A 17,789-nucleotide genomic window follows, 5' to 3' on the forward strand; every position below is an offset into this window, starting at 1 on the left:
GAATACTTGATAATTACAATTCTTACATAGTGACAATTTATGCAAAAACATAAATTTTAATCTAATATATACTTAATCACTTTCATCCATTCGATTCAAGATTAAATATTCTTGAATTATTCTTTATCATTGAAAGTCTTAAAACAAAACAACACTTTAAAATAAAACTTTAACAAAACTTTTGAAGTAAGACGTTCTTACTAAGATCAACATCTTAAAGTAAGATTATTAAGTTAAAATTATCATTTTAAAGTAAGTCAACTTAAATAAAAATCAACACTTTAATTTAAGACTTTTTAAGTCACACTTACCACTTCCAGGTAAGCTAACTTAGCCAAAGTCAACACTTTTAAATCAAGACTTTTTAAGTCAAACTTATCACTTTAAAGTAAGTTTATCTTAACAAAGTCCACACTTTAACTAATTTATTATCCAAGACCTCATAACACTTTAAGTTTATAAAGTCAAGACTTTAATAAGTCATCTTTTATCTAAAATCATTATTTTAACTTGGAAATCAAAGGATAACATTTACTAATTAAACCCTTAACACGTAATACTTTAAAACATCATTTTTTCAACAAAAAAACTCACCATTTTCCTTAATATGGTTCATAACTCCACCAATGTGCCTAAGGATGTCATCCAACAACATTTCATTCTACATAATCAAATAGCTTTTTGTGTTAATAATACATTCATTAAGCACACTAACAACATTACTTTAACACTTTAAAACACACTTAAACTCATAAACATTTTGGATTTCAAAAATAGAAAATATTTTTTCCTAAACACATATAGGCCATGATTTTTAGGCCAAATGGAAAGGAAAAAGTTTTAGTTTTTCGACTTGTCATTAAGCACATTAAAGATTTCTTTGATGTACAAATCATCACTTTTAAACACCTTAAAACACCAACATTAAATTTTTCCAGCATTAAAACAGAAAAGTAAATTATTCTAAACTTGTCCAAGGATATAGTTTTTCAATCCAAAAAAATGGATAAGTTTCTAGTTTTACATAAGTCAAAAACTCCTTAAAGGTTCATTTGATTTCACTATCATCCTCTTTAACCATGACCAAAAAAACACTTAAAAATCATTAAATTAACCCCATGAACAACATATTAAGAGATGATAAGTATCTCATGGTATAGGTGTGAGAGATGGAGAAGAGAAGAAGAGAATACCTTGCACTTTTTAGAAGGTTTTTAGCTTAAAGAGAGAAAGTGAGGTGGGGTAGTTATAGGAGTGCCCTTCTCCCCATCAATTCAGATCTTTTGGAAGAAATTTTGATTTTTAGATTGCCTAGGTGGAGGTGTCAATGCATGATGGTGAGAGGAGGTTAGGTGAGGGATAGTGAGATATGGAAAGATTTGCTTTTACTGGATTGACAAGCAATTGACTCATGATGCAACCAATACTCCGACTTGATTGATGTGACGAGATTCCGTGATTAATGTTGTGCCCGAGTATTATCATGTAACTTCGTCTGGGGATGAACGATCTCCCGATTTAAGCTTTTCATCTAAAACGCCTAAACTTGAATTTGGAGGTTAAAAATATCTAGATATGGGTTTTCGGACAAATTTGGTGTCTACTTTGACTCAAAATAATACTTTGAAGTCAACGGAGAAATCGGAGTTCGGTTTCGAGTTACAAAACTCAAAATCACGTTTTTCTCTAGCCGAAACTTGGTAAAACGGCCCAAAATCGTCTTAGAGACTTTAAAATCTTGAAAAATTAGTGCAAGCGATAAAATCATAATACAAGACTAAAACTCAACTGAGGTTTAGCCTGAAACATTGCCAATTAATTTCTAAAATTAATCCTGTGAACTGAGAAAAAAAACACGGTGTTAAAAGCTCATATTCGTTATCAGTTTTATTGGTTGCCAGTAATTAGATGACATATTTTGTAACCCAAAATAAATAGTCGATATAATTGTATTAAATATATGATATTCACCTTAATTAGAAATTATGAATTTCTATAACATGCATCATAGAATTTGGGATTAGGTAGATCATGCCCACATTTTGAGGATGAAAATTCTCAAAAAAGGTGGAAACGTTGTAACATTCCTCTTTTTGTTATCTATTTATATGTATATACTATTTCTATAAATAATATCAATGTGAAATGAATTATATTCCTAAAACTGAATAAGATTCCTAAATGAAATTTAAATTTATGTCTCTCAAACTCCATTGAACGTGGATAACTTGGCATGACAACCATATAATTCCAATTCTTTTATGATGTTGAAGGTCAGGCAGGGATGGTGCTACACGTATTTGCACATCCTCGATTATTTTATATAAATATTTATCCCATTTATTCCCAAAATTATTTATTTTGTAAACAATATCAACGATTCATGAAAATTAAATAATTATTATTGTGTTAAATTATTTTATAATATAGTGAATATACAATTTAAGGAACTTTATGATTGTTTCTCTAAGATAAATACTCATATGTTTCTTTGTATGTCTTGTTTGAGTGTAGTAGTTTTCTTCTCTATTTTTTATATGACAAAACTAAGGAAATTTACAAAGTTTTCTCCTCATGGTTTTTGTTCAACTAGTTTGGTAATATTTGATAATCAACTTGAGGCTTACATCATTGATGTTGAATTTGCTTCTTTAAAATGAATCAATAATCTTTTAAATAAGTTGGTTGAAAGTGGAAGATGCATTGTTTACTTATTAGTTTATCTTTTTAAAAAAAATACAGTTGTAGAAATAGTTTTTCAACTTTGAAAATTTGTTAAAAATAAGTTCCATAAATGGGATGTGCATGGATAATGTATCTGTAGTTACTTATATTCGGTGAGAAATGTTCAACAATATTGACAATAAAATGATTATTCAACAATTTCAAAATATGAAATCATATAGATTAATTATGAAATATATAATTTATTTGATTAAATATATTTAAATTTTGTAATTTTAACATTAATATTTTTAATTTTTTATTATTAATAATATTTATTATTTTAATTTTTAATGTATATTACACAGTCTGTCTTTAGTTTCTATATATCCCCCATTGAGTTCATATAATGTTGACACCATAAAGCAAACTATAAGGGTCAATTTTTTATAAAAATGTCACCTCCAAGTGATATTTGCCAAGAAATAAAATATGGAAATGGGACAACATCTTCAAAAGCAGAAAAACAAGTACAACTATTGTCAAAGACGAACAGAAACTAATAGTATGTGAAATTTTTATAATAAAGACTATCTTCTAAACAAGGATCAAAAATTATATCTTTATGTTTTTAAACAATCAAATTCCAACAAATAATATAAAAGTGTTATATTATATTTTGTAACTTTTCTTTGTAATAAGTTCTCACTTTTTAATTGGATTGGGTTACCAAATTTGGACAACAAATAAAACTGGTGATCGCCATAACTTACTCCTCTACATCCCCACTCTAAAATGTTTTGCAGTATCTAAACTATAATACTCTAAAAGCATGAGAAGAAAAAAAGTTATACAAGTAAAGTGTTTCCTTCATTAGAATCACTTTAGTTGGTCAAGCTAGATAATTGTGAGTGTATAAATTTGAACTTATAGTGCATGTCCTTTAACCCTTTGTCATTATGTTTTACCATTTTCCCTCGTTATTATAAAACCTCTTATGACTTTCCATTCAGAAAAATTATATATAGTTATTGAAATGAATCATATATATATATTACATTAACAAAATATATATATATATATATATATATTTTGTTAATGTAATGTTTTTCGGTTTCTCTATTGTGTATTTTTTGTTATGATAACATATTTTAAAAATTCATAAAAGAAGATAATATCACATACTTAAATGTTAAATTAGTTATAATAAATTTTCTTGGAAGCTCTAAATAAGGCGTTGGTCTAACTATATAAGACCTCAGTAGATCTTAGATATCATACTATGTCAAAAGTTAAGTGTTTAGTTTTTTGTAATTAACATTTATGCAAGGCGACGGTCTAATTTTGTAAGGTCACAATAAGAGGATTCTCTCCCATTGATGTAAGACACTGGTCTAGGAAAAAAAAATCAGAAATAGTAAGTTTTACAAATATAGTACGTACAATTTTAGAGTATTTTGAGACTTGATTAGTCTAGTGTGAGGTTGATTTTAATGTTATTTTGGAAGGTTGGATTAGTGGATTATAAATTATATTTATTTTTACAATATCATGAGAGTTATTAAAATCGTTTGGCCCTGGACATTTTCACGAGAGTATAAATTATATTTATTTTTAAATATTATTCCAGAATAAATATCAATTTTTTTTGTATAATTAAACGTATTTTCTCACATTTTGAATAAAGAATTAAGGAATTAATCTCTTTTTGGTATCTAAGTGTCTCTCTGAACAAATATCTTTTATAGAAATTGAATTTTTAACCTAATACAATACATGAAGATTAAGTAAGGTTGTACATCACTATACTACGTCCCAGCAGGTATATCCATTTTAGATTATCCTGCACATAAATCACTTAAAATTTATTAGATTTATAAGACTTTCACACACCACTATTACATTTATCACTCAATCTTAGATTTTTAATATCTTTCAGCATAGTATATTTAATTTAATTATTATTTATATTACTTTACTATTATTATTATTATTATTACCATAAATATAAAGGAGGTGTATAAGGTAAAAGGATTGGGTGAATAAAAATTTGGGCTGCATGTAGTCTTAACTTAAGTTTTTAAATTAAAGACTGAATTAAAACTCTCCACCAGATTTTGAAAAATAGTAAAGTCTTGTATAAAATGTTAAAATTTTGCATAAAACTAATGTTAAAACTCTACTCCAGTTGCCCTAAAGAATATTTTTGAAAACGGACATTTAATAAAATAAAGTCTAAATTAGTTGTTTTTGCCTTATATCTTATTTTTATTTTTCAATCTGATAATGTGAGAAAATAAAGCATCAATTTAGTCTTTTATTTTATTTTTAGATTTTAATTTGGTCCTCTAACAAAATAAATCATCAATTTAATCTTCTGTCATTTTAATATTTGTCAATTTCATTATTCTATCCTAAGAGGTTTGCCCTATTTCCGAGTCTCAAAGCTTTTCTAGGAAGCATATTCTGGCAGATTGGTGGAGGGTGTCTCAATTGAAGGAAAGTCTTATTATTCAGAAATCTAGGCAAAAGTGGCTGAAGGACGAGGATGCAAACTCTAAATTTCTTTATGCGTGTATAAATAGCAGGCAAAGAAGGAATCAAATCGTTGGTTTGTCTTTTGATGGTAAGTGGTGCGAAGATGAGGATACAATAGCAAAGGGCATTCTTGATTTCTTTGAGAACCACTTTCGAGAAGAGATTCTTGATAGTCATACTCTAGACGGGGTGGTTTTCAATTCTTTGTCAGCTGACTATAAGGTTTTTCTTTGTGTTCCGTTTTCTGATGTCGAGATTAAGGATGCGGTTTGGAGTTGTGCCAATGACAAGAGCCCTGGGCCGGATGGGTTTAATTTTAAATTTTTTCAAGATTATTGGGATGTCCTCCATGTTGATGTGTGCAAGTTTGTTAAAGAGTTTCATGGGAATTCTAAGATCGCAAGAGGCTTGAATTGCTCTTTTTTGGTGTTAATCCCAAAGATCTTAAGTGCCTCTAAAATTCAGGATTTTAGACCTATATCTTTGGTGGGTTCTCTTTACAAAATTCTATCTAAATTTCTCACTGCTAGATTGAAGATAGTCATTGGGTCTTTGATTTCTTCCTCTCAATCAGCTTTTATTCAGAATAGTGGTATTTTGGATGCGGTGGTTTTAGTCAATGAAGTGATTCACTCGACCAAGAAGAGTGGTTCTGGGTGTATGTTACTCAAGGTGGAGTTTGAAAAAGCCTATGATTTGGTGAGTTAGGACTTCTTGGAGTATATGATGCAGAGATTTGGTTTTCCGGTTGTTTAGAGGAGATGGATTAGAGCTTGCTTGGCCTCATCTTCGAGTTCAGTTTTGATAAATGGCAATCCTTCGAAGCAATTTTCCGTCTCTAAAGGCCTTCGGCAAGGTGACCTGATTTCTCCTTTCCTTTTCCTCTTGGTGGCTGAAGGTTTTGCACGTCTTAGTAGGAGTGCTAAGCTCATTGGTTGCTTCGAGGGGTATAAGGTCGGAAGGGACGAGGTTGAAGTTTTTGATCTGTAGTTTGTAGATGATACAATTGTGGTGTTCAAGCCTAGTGTGGATAATCTGTAGTGTATAAAGAGTATCATTTGCTGCTTTGAATTAGTCTTTGGGCTAAAAGTGAATTTTGGTAAAAGCTCATTGTTCGGTGTTAAGGTGGATAGGATTTTTGCTGAATCTGGTTCTCATTTTTTGAACTGTAAGTGTGGATAATTTCCTTTCTCTTACTTTGGTATTTCGACCGGGGCTAGTCCCGAGAGGGCTTCTACTTGGGCACCGGTGATTGATGTTGTCACTGCAAGGCTGGTCTCATGGAAGAGTAAGTTTATCTCTTTCGGTGGGAGAGTTGTTCTTCTGAATGCAGTTTTGGCTAACATTATGATTTATCTTCTTTCTTTAAAGCTCCTAAAAAAGTCATTAATAGTTTGGCGAAGTTGTATAGGAAGTTCCTGTGGGGTAGCAGACTTGGACGTAAATGGATTGTTTGGGTGTCTTGGGAGGAGATTTGTAAACCAAAAGAGGTGGATGGTCTTGAGGTAAAAAATCTTTCTCTTTTTAATGATTCTTTATTATGAAAATGGAAGTGGAGCTTCCTCGTTCATCCGGATTCCTTATGGGCTAGGGTCATTAAGTCGAAATATAATATCATCTCCTTTATCTCTTCTTCGGCTGCTATTTCCCCGTGGTGGAAGGATATCTCTAAGGTGGGTTGTGAGTCTGATGGGGGTAGGGGTTGGTTCTCTTATAACATGTGGAGGGTTCTTGGGGTAAAAAATCTTTCTCTTTTTAATGATTCTTTATTATGAAAATGGAAGTGGAGATTCCTCGTTCATCTGGATTCCTTATGGGCTAGGGTCATCAAGTCGAAATATGATATCGTCTCCTCTATCTCTTCTTCGGCTGCTATTTCCCCATGGTGGAAGGATATCTCTAAGGTGGGTTGTGAGTCTGATGGGGGTAGGGGTTGGTTCTCTTCTAACGTGTGGAGAGTTCTTGGGGTAAAAAATCTTTCTCTTTTTAATGATTCTTTATTATGAAAATGGAAGTGGAGATTCCTCGTTCATCCGGATTCCTTATGGGCTAGGGTCATCAAGTCGAAATATGATATCGTCTCCTCTATCTCTTCTTCGGCTGTTATTTCCCCATGGTGGAAGGATATCTCTAAGGTGGGTTGTGAGTTTGATAGGGGTAGGGGTTGGTTCTCTTCTAACGTGTGGAGGGTTCTCAGAGATGGTCGTCGGACTCGTTTTTGGCTTGATACTTGCGTTGGTCAAAATCCGCTGAAGAACTCTTTTCTTAGACTTTTTTTGTGGTTGCTGATAATTTAGCCCTTGTGTCTGATTCGGGGGCTTGGATTAACAGGACTTGGGTTTAGAATGTGAGATGGAGGAGAAGTATGTTTGTGTGGGAATCTAGCTTAGAGAAGAACTTGTTGGAGTTTATCATTCCGTTTAATTGTTGTTTGGGTGTTGTTGATAACTGGAAGTGGAGCTTATCATCATCTAGGGTTTATGATGTGAAGTCTTCTTATTTGTTCCAGTTAAATGCTTCTCAGTCTGAGTTGGGTCTTTTGCTTAGTAAGGTGTGGCTAAAGTGCGTGTCTTCCAAGGTTTGTTGTTTTGTTTGGAAGGTGCTTAAGGGAAGATTGCAACTAAAGCGAAACTTGGAAAACGTCAAAAATACAGCAAGAAGCAGATTTGGTTTGTGTTTTCTGTAATCAACTTGTAGAAACTATTGATCATCTGTTGGTTTCTTGTGAGTTTGTGGAGAATGTTTGGAAAAGTTTCTACAACTGGTTAGGGTGCTCTCTTGTTTTTCCAGATAATTGTGTTGATTTCTTTAATTTTCACTCGAGTTTGTGCAGAAATTCTAAAGGTAACCAATTTTGGTTGATGCTTTGGTTTTCTTGTCTGTGGTCTATTTGGTTGGTGCGAAATGACTGTATTTTTTGGAGGAAAGAGTTTGGTTATGTCCATATTATGGATTTAATCCAAATAAGATCTTGGACCTGGTTCTCTAGTGTAGTTGGGGAGAATAATTTGGTTTTTGCGAATTGGTATATGGGCCATTGGTCCTGTATTGTTTTTTCTTTGTAGTGTCTTTCTTTTTCTGGTTCTTTTGTATTAGGTTAGCACCCATTATGCTTTCGTAATATAATTCTTTTGCTTAACAAAAAAAACATAGATCATCTTCACCGGAGAAACAAATACATCAAAAACAATCTAAAAATAAAAGTATGTGACTTTTTTATCTTTTAAATATAATATATGACACTTTTATCTTTCAATACAAGTGTACAATCTAACTCGGAGATTATTCTTTTCCCATTAACTTCCCTTCAATTAGGTCTGTAGTGCAAAATGCCTAATTTATCATAAATTCATTTTCCACCATCAAAATCTGCATTTCCCCTCCCCCAGATACCATTGTTTCTGTCTTTTGGATTCAATTTGAATTCTTTGAATGAGGAGAATGGAGAGGGAAATAGGATTTGTTACATAAATAGGGAACAAATATGTATATTTTACTATTAGTGACAAACATGTAATTACCAACAAGATTTAGTATACTCCAATTTAAATTTAACATCATTGCGACTAAAGAGTGAAAATCTTTAATTAGAAAATATAGAATCAAAATTTCACTTTATTTTGTTAAAGATCTAAATTAAAACCTAAAAGTAAAATAAATGAAAAATAAGTATTTTAGCCATAAATACAATAGTATAGGGGAAAGCCCAATCCTAGACAAACTTGTACCATGCTTCATAAAAGATAAAACTAATAACTTGCACCACCCATGTGGAAGTCTGCAAGTATGGTTTCGTTAACATGGAATAGATATTTCTATATCAAATTATCTCTTATTCATATAAATAAAAATATGTTATATTAACCAAAATTTAAATATTTTTTTATTTACAATTATTATAATAATTATTTATACAAGGTATAATTTGAGATGATAAATATTTTTTTCTATTAACATGATAATGCTTTACTCTAACTTTCTTTAGAGACTTTTGTTCCATTGTGATGGGGACAGGTGTAATATTTCTTTAATATAATTTTAATTCTTAAATGAGGAAGAATCTTGATGAACAGGAGAGAAAAATTATTCCTAAGATTATCCAAACGTGCTTTATCATTTTGGTGGATATTGTTCTTGGGTCAGGTTCCTCTCCATTAATGTAGAGACAAGTACAATTTTTTCATTTAATTTGAAGGGTAAATTTGTCTTATCATAATAAATATAAGGGTATAAGTGTAAAAGCATGTTACATTTTCTTTAGTTTTTGACATCACTTGCTTCTTCATTACTGGAGATGAGTCTTATTCATTGTTCTTGAGTCGGTAGGTTGATTTCTGTAACTGTCTTGTCGTCCGGTGGGACTCATTTTTCACTATAAGATCAAAATATACTCGACCAAAACAATTTTGTTTGGTTTGGTTCTATATAAGCTTTAGTACATTTTTGTTAGTATGTTAGTATTTTATTATGGATGAAATTCGAATTTATAATCTCAATTCATATATATGTATATATAGCATTAATTATGTATATTCGAGATTAAAAATAGTATTAAGAAGGTATTGATCTATGGTGTAAGGCTTAGTTAGATTTTTATGATGATCAAAATGTTAAAAATTTAATTATTGAGAGTCACACTTGTTGAGAGAAACAGTTACATACTCGAAAGAGATTGATTTCTTATCCACCAAATGAGAAGATATCTTTGATAATACTAAAAATAAAATTAAAAAAATAGAATATAATGAAATCTTTTCCATTATCTTTATTATTAGGAGATTCACTTTTATTATTAGAAAATATGTTTCTATTACTATTTTTAAGGTGAAATCTAAAAATGGAAAAAATAAACTAAAAAAGAGAACAAGAGCACCCATCAGAGATAATAATGAAAAGTTCAGTGGAGGTATACACACGTGTTTTTTTCATGTGCAAAAATAAATGCTACACTTTTCTGTGGTATTGAGTTTTAATACGAAAATAAACGTACCTAATTTCATAATCATATTTATAAATTTATCTAAGTGGTAGTTGGCTGGATATTTATATTCTTATTTAAATTTCACTCATATCTCATTAATTTTAGTAAAATTATACAAATCACCCCTTATATTTTTTACACCTATATAAACTTTCTAATTTTTATACTTTCGTTATACTGATCACTCCTGCATGAAAAATAAGTTTAATATTTTAAACGAAAATGTGATAAATATAATTTAGTTAACAAAACATGATATATTGTTATGACAAGTCCAAATAATATATCAGTCAATACATCATTATTATTTTTGGTTCATTACGATATATATAAGAGCAATTTAAACAATATTTATTTATACGTGTTGATGTATTTTGTAACCAAAAATAATAAAAATACATTGATTTATATATTATTTAGATTTGTCTCTATTATATATCATGTTTTGTTAACTTAATTGCGTTATTACATCTTTTGTTTAAAATAATACATTTATTTCTAATGTCAGAGTGATAAAAGTATAAAATTAGAGGTTTATATAAGTGTAAAAAAGTGAGAACTGGTTTATATAATTTCGCTAAAACTCGGAAGGTTTTGATGTAATCATGTAAAACCTCAACCCCATCGATACAAGTTTCTCGTTTTGATTGGATTTGATTTAGACGGGTTATATAGTAATGAGTTTTGTCATACCCTTATAATATAGAAAATAATTAGAACCCATTATAACTTATAAATAATACCAAAATCTAGTAAACTAAAGGGTCATTTTCTATTTCACCAAACGCCAATATGCAAATTGGACCACAAGCCCCCAAATTCAATGCATCTTTCTTTCACGTTCATAAGCTCCCAACTTCACGCATGCCAAAAAAATATTACTGATCTCAACCAATTTTTAAAGTAACTGACTCTAAAGGGATTAGATTCACTAATCATTGGTGTCAAACTTGTGGTTTTTCACTCTTCACATGCTCCAATAACAATAGAACTCTTTGGTGATATGATGAGACTCTCAGTCATGGTTGGGCCCAACAAGTGGTATCAGATATAGTAGTTTGGTTGAGATATGGTAGACTTAAGGGTGACACATGTAATGAGTATATTCAAGTGTGAAGTCTCTCATATTGGATGAACAAATGTTTGTTGTCCCGCGTCATGTCTCATATATTGTCCAAGACCAATAAAAACATGTCATGTCGATTAAAAATAACATTAGTCATTATTGATGTTTTTGATTCATTATCATTGGCCTAATATATGGATTATGGGATAATATTCAGGATAACATATATTTGTTCCATCTTGGATATGAGGGATTAACGAAAAGTTTATAAGTTGAAAAGATTAATGAAAATATTGTCTTAATATTTTAGTTTAAGACATAATATATCACTTTTGACTCTTCATTTTTCTCATATTCCAGTACCAATAAGACTCCTAAATGATTGGAGGCTCCCAAATCAGATCGGATCAAACAAATAATTTTCAAGCAAATCCCAACAACACTCCAATCTTTTCATGCCAAAATCACTCATAAGCAGTTCTACTTGAAAACATTGTAGAAATAGAAATGGACCAGTTCAGTTGTATATACGTTCCAGAAATAAGTAGTCTTTAATTCAATAGCTAATATCTCTGCCAAGAAACTAAATATCTTAGACATCTAATGCAGTGTCTTGAATATTCACATAAAAAACACGCTAAAGAAAATATGTCCAACCACTTATATCAAAAGAAAAGGAAACATTATCATCACTACCAACTTGATTCCACTATTAATACAACGGACCCATTGTTTTAAATTAGACTTAGGCGGTTACATTCTATTTATATAGCAATTTCAAGAAAAGACAAACAATGAAATTACAATTATGATTGTCATATTGTTTAAAGACTTTTCAAAATCACAATATTGTGTGTTCTTTAATGTTAAGAGTGGATGATCGGAAGCTGAGGATGGATGATCGAGAGGTGAGGAACTGAGGATGGATAGTCGGAAGAAGATGGATGGTGTAGTGTAGGAGAACGGGTAACTTGATCAGATGATCTTCTGGGCCCGCCTGGGTAGGTACTTAAAAAGGTTCTCCGACGATCAAGTCAGTAAAATATTCTAGAGAGAATGAGAGTAAATAAGAGAGAAGTTAGAGCAATAAATGAGGGAATAAGAATTAATTATACTCCATGCATGATCTCTTCTATTTACAGAGCTTGGGAAGTGCTGAGGTGGCATCTGGTCATTGACCAGTATTTAACGAGTACAAAGGACGTACTCTGGCTGTCCTTACTTTGACCTATAGATCTGTTCTTGTTGATTTTTCGGGGACAGGTGGAATATGCAGGCGGCTTGTTATCCGACATTGGAGGCGAGTCAGAGGCGCATTAAATGGTGGGTCAGAGGCGCATCAAATGATGTGGCAGAGGTGTCAATGTCGTGTCAGGAACATTTATGGCTTCTTCTGCAAGCAAGTCAATCTGGAGGCGGGTAACGGGGACTGTGTGGGGCAGTGAATATCATGCTCGAGTATGATGTGTAATTGCCCAGTTATGACCGAGATAGAACAATTGCCCTCAGTTTACTAGCTCGGTCAAGGGCGACCGAGTTAGTGGTTTAAGGGTGGTTGGAGGTATACTGGTTATGGTCAGGCGCGGTTTAGGTGCGTAAGGATATGTAATGATGACTCTCTGTTTCTAGGCTGACACGTGGGTGTTCTATCGACACGTCTGCTCATTTTGGTTCCGTCGTCTGAGATTTTGTGCTACCGTTAGATTGTTTTTGAGTGCTCTTGGACGGGTGGATTTGCGTTTTGAATTGGGCTTCCACGTAGATCTGGGCATGGGTCTTTCCTATAAATAGGGGTTCTTTCTTCCCATATTCTTCATTCTCTTCTTGCCGACCTTTCAACCATATACTGAATCCGGGCGTATCTTTTCTATCTAGAAGTCTTCTTTCTTCCAAGCTTTTTTAATCGGTAATTCCTCTTCCCTTCTTCCTTTTTTATTTTAATTATGACCAGTGGGGAATCTAGCTCCGATGATTTGGAGGTCTTGCCCGGTCCCGCATCGATCTTTACGTCCTCGGGTCTCCGTCATCAAAGGCATCGGTCTACACGGGGGTGACCTCGACGGTTATCTTTATTCGCCCTCATGCATGATGTGAGGGTGGGAGATAACATGAGCGAGGCTATCATCCTGGACCGGGCAGCCTTTTATAAGAAGTCGGGTCTGGTCTTGGATGGTATATCCAACTCGGAGTCTGACACTTCTTCTGATGACAGGTTATCTATGAGGAGGAATTTCGCCGAGCGTGCCGACCAATATACACTCCCACCAGAGATGATGGGTTCAGAATCTCCTTATTGGTGGGTTGACTGAGAGATCATAGGGAGCCTTTCTTTCTATACGACAGATAAGCAACCTCAGGTAGAATGGTTGGCCTACCCTACCGAGGATATCACATGGTGCAGTCCAACAAAAAAATGAGCGCATTTGTCAGGATATTTTCCTAGAGTACAACGACTGTCATAGTTTTTATATGTACGAGTATTGCTGCCATCGTATTGGGGTGAAGGTTCCATTCGACGACTGGTCAGCCCAGGTGTTGTAGCACCTTCAAGTGGCCCCTTCCCAACTTCATCCTAATTCCTGGGGGTTCATCCAAGCTTTCAAGATTTTTTGCGAGGTCATGAAGCGTTCGTGTATGCTCTGTCTTTTCTTCTACATGTTTCGGGTGGGGCACAGTTTCAATAAAGACGAGAGTGACGCAGGTCGGCGCGGGTGGACCTCGCTTCAATCTGCAAATGGGTGTGATCTCTTCCAGGCCTTCGAGGGATCAGTCAAAGGGTGAAAATTCGGGTTCTTTTGGGTAAAGGTTGTAGGTGAACAACACTCGTGGGCATATGGGCCCGGTGGGGAAACCCGATTCCCTTTCTCTTGGAACATGGGAATCCATCAGAAACCAACCAAACCCTTTAGTTTCTTATATGACCAGCTGAACCAGCAGGAAAGGGAGGTGGCGGATGAGATGCTGAAACGGGTCAAGGTGGGTCAGGTTGTCATCTGCTATAAGTTGGTCCAGGGGGATCATTTTTTTTAGGCTGAAGTTGGTGAGCATCTGGGTTTACGAATGTAATGTGCATATATTATCTCATATTCTTTATTGTGTATCCGGTTTTAACGTCCTTTTCTCTTCTTTTCAGTAGTTGATATGGGTGATTAATTCGATTGATCAGGTCTTCTGAGGAGGGCTGCCCTGAAGAGGAAGAGTGTGAAGGTCACTAAAAAGGCGAGGTTTGACTCGCCCGCCTGTGCTAAATCTTCTCGTGGGGAGTCATCTGTGCTGGCAATTTCTGCGCCTCCTTCTGATCTCGAAGCAGTGGTTGTGCTTACTTTGGCTGATGTCCACCCGGTTGACCTTACTAGGGAAGAAGTTGTGCTCGAGGGGGCGCTCGATCCTAGCTCGAAGGGTCCTACTAGGGGGAAGACCTCTGGTAGTGGTAAAGGAAAGGTTGTCGTCAAGTCTTCTTTCATGTATCGGGTTCCTAAGGCGGTGGGGACCGACTTACTCAACCCCGGGGTAGTGGAGAAGATGGATTCTCTGCCCATGCTTGACCTTCTGTGGAGGGTTCGGGAGGCCGAGGTCTTGGCTGCTTCTGTGGCTAAATATCTGGAGGGTGATGGAGTGTTGGCTACCCGAGTCAGGGAGGATGCTTTGGCCAAGCTCCAAGAGCAGCACTCAGGTGAGCTCCATGAGCTGGAGAAAAAATATCTCGAGGCGCTTAAGGTCCAAGAGGAGTAGAACCTGACTATTGGTGAACAGTTGTCAGATATGACCCTCAAACTTCAAGAGGCTCGGGATGTTGTGCTACAAGCCCAGGCCGACATGGGATTTGCCCAATGGTAAATCGGGGGCCTATGTGGTTGTCTTGACCAAACTGAAGGGGAGAAGTGTCATTTAGAGACGAAGTTGCAGCTGGCCGACGAGCGTGATGAGACGAACAAGGTGGACATTGTTCGGTTAACCGAAGATTTGGCCAAACTGAAGGCGTCTTATCAGGACTTGGAGGAAGATGTCGTTGCTGCAGAAAATGCAGGGTGGGACAATGTATTTGCTCATGTCCGGTTGGTTCTTCCGTATCACGACTGGTCTTGGACCCGGATTGACGCATTGGTCACTCCTAAGGGGGAGTTGGTTGCCGATGATGGTGAAGGCCCATTGAAGCTTCCGGTCCCGGGTAGGACTTAATGGGGGAGGATTGTAGGTTTAATGTACTGAAAGACTGTAATATTTTTTGTTATCTATACTATTCCCGCTTATCCTATTTATATATTGCTTTTGGTCGTCTATTCCATCCATGCTTAATGAACTTGAAATTGTTTAATAATTAACAAGGTTGGATTGACCGGGAAATCAACTTAACGAACTTGAAATTGTTTAACAATTAGCAATGCTAGATTGACTGGATAACCAACTTAATGAACTTGAAATTGTTTAATAATTAATAAGGCTGGATAGATCGGGTAACCAACTTAACGAACTTGAAATTGTTTAATAATTAACAAGGCTAGATTGACCCGGTAGCCAACTTAATGAACTTGAAACTGTTTAATAATTAACAAGGTTGGATTGGCCGGGTAACCAACTTAATGAACTTGAAACTGTTTAATAATTAACAAGGCTGGATTGACTGGGTAACCAACTTAATGAAATTGAAATTGTTTAATAATTAACAAGGCTGGATTGACTAGTTAACCAACTTAATGAACTTGAAACTGTTTAATAATTAACAAGGCTGGATTGACCGAGCCATCCACTTAGTGAATTGGTTACCGTCGTTTCGGTTCATATTTTCGCGAGGTTTGTCGATGGCGACCCAGAGGGCTTGGTCCTGTCTTGGGTTTATGAACTTATCCACCATTGAAGGGGACTGTCCCACACCTCTGAGGGGTATACTGAAGACGACCCAGAGGACTTGGTCTTATCTTGGGTTTATGGACTTTTTCCCGTTGAAGGGGGACTGGCCCACACCTCCGAGGGGTATACTGATGGCGACCTAGAGGACTTGGTGATGTCTTGGGTTTATAAATTTAACCGCCATTGAAGGGGGGCTGGCCCACGCCTCCGAGGGGTATACTAATGGCGACCAAGCGGACTTGGTCCTGTCTTGGGTTTATGAATTTAACCGCCATCGGAGGGGGACTAGCCCACGCCTCCGGGGGGTATACTGATGGTGACCCAGAGGACTTGGTCTTGTCTTGGGTTTATGAATTTAACCGCCATCGAAGGGGGACTGGCCTACGCCTCCGAGGGGTATACTATGGCGACCCAGAGGACTTGGTCCTGTCTTGGGTTTATGAATTTAACCGCCATCGAAGGGGGACTGACTCGTGCCTCCGAGTAGTATTCTATGTTCACCTTGTATCAAAAAGGAGTTCAACTTGTTATTCTTGTTTATGTCGACGATATATTCATTGTCAGTAATGATTCATCATCTATCAAATGGTTTAAAACATATCTTAATGAATGCTTCCACATGAAAGATCTTGACACATTAAAGTATTTTCTAGGTATTGAGGTTGCTCGCAATCTTACAGATATTTTTCTCTATCAGTGTAAGTATGCGCTCGATATTATTTCTAAAGTTGGTCCTCGGTGCTAAACCTGCAGGCATCTCATTAGAACAAAATCATTGTGTGTCTCTTGTTACATGAACTCTTTTTGCCAACCCTGAATGCTATCATCGATTAGTTGGGCGATTGATTTATCTATGTTTCACATGTCCAAAGCTTTCATTCAGTGTCTACACGCTATCTTAGTTCATGCAGGAACCAAATTGAGCACTAGGAAGCTGCCCTCGGAGTGGTTCGGTTTCTCAAGTGCAATCATGGTCAAGGCATATTGCTCTCTCGCAATTGTGATCTCCATCTTCATGGATGGTGCGACTCCGACTGGGCTAGTTGTCCACTTACATGCCGCTCTGTTACTAGTTGGCTGGTCCAATTTGGTCAATCCCCTATCTCTTGAAAAACAAAGAAACAACACACTGTTTCTCGATCGTCAGCTGAAGCTGAGTATTGGTTATGACAACTACTATATACGAGCTCAAATGGATAAAAAGGATTCTTTCCAATCTTGGCATCGCTCATACTAAACCTATGATTCTTCACTATGGTTGTCAAGCGGCCGTGCACATCGCTAAAAATCTGGTATTTCATCATTTCATCAACGCACCAAGCATATAGAAGTCGATTGTCATTTTGTTCGTAATGAAATCCTCCACCACAATTTTCTTCCAACCTATGTCTCTACTACTGCTTAACTCGCAGATATCTTTACCAAATCTTTGGGAAAACCAGAATTTGAGTCCTTTATGAGCAAGTTGGACATTCTGAATTTTCATGCTCCCACTTGAGGGGTAATGCGGTAATAATATACCAAATCTATGTAAATAGATTTGTTTAGATTTATTAGGTTATTATTATCCTAAAATCAAATTTGAAGGTGATATGTAAATAAATTTATTTAGATTTTAGGAATAATATCAATAAGTTTAAATCACAGTAAACAAATTAAATTTACATCTAACATGCTTTATAACATCAATTT

Source organism: Lupinus angustifolius, unplaced genomic scaffold (assembly GCF_001865875.1).
Source record: "Lupinus angustifolius cultivar Tanjil unplaced genomic scaffold, LupAngTanjil_v1.0 Scaffold_162_1, whole genome shotgun sequence".
Lineage (NCBI taxonomy): Eukaryota > Viridiplantae > Streptophyta > Magnoliopsida > Fabales > Fabaceae > Lupinus > Lupinus angustifolius.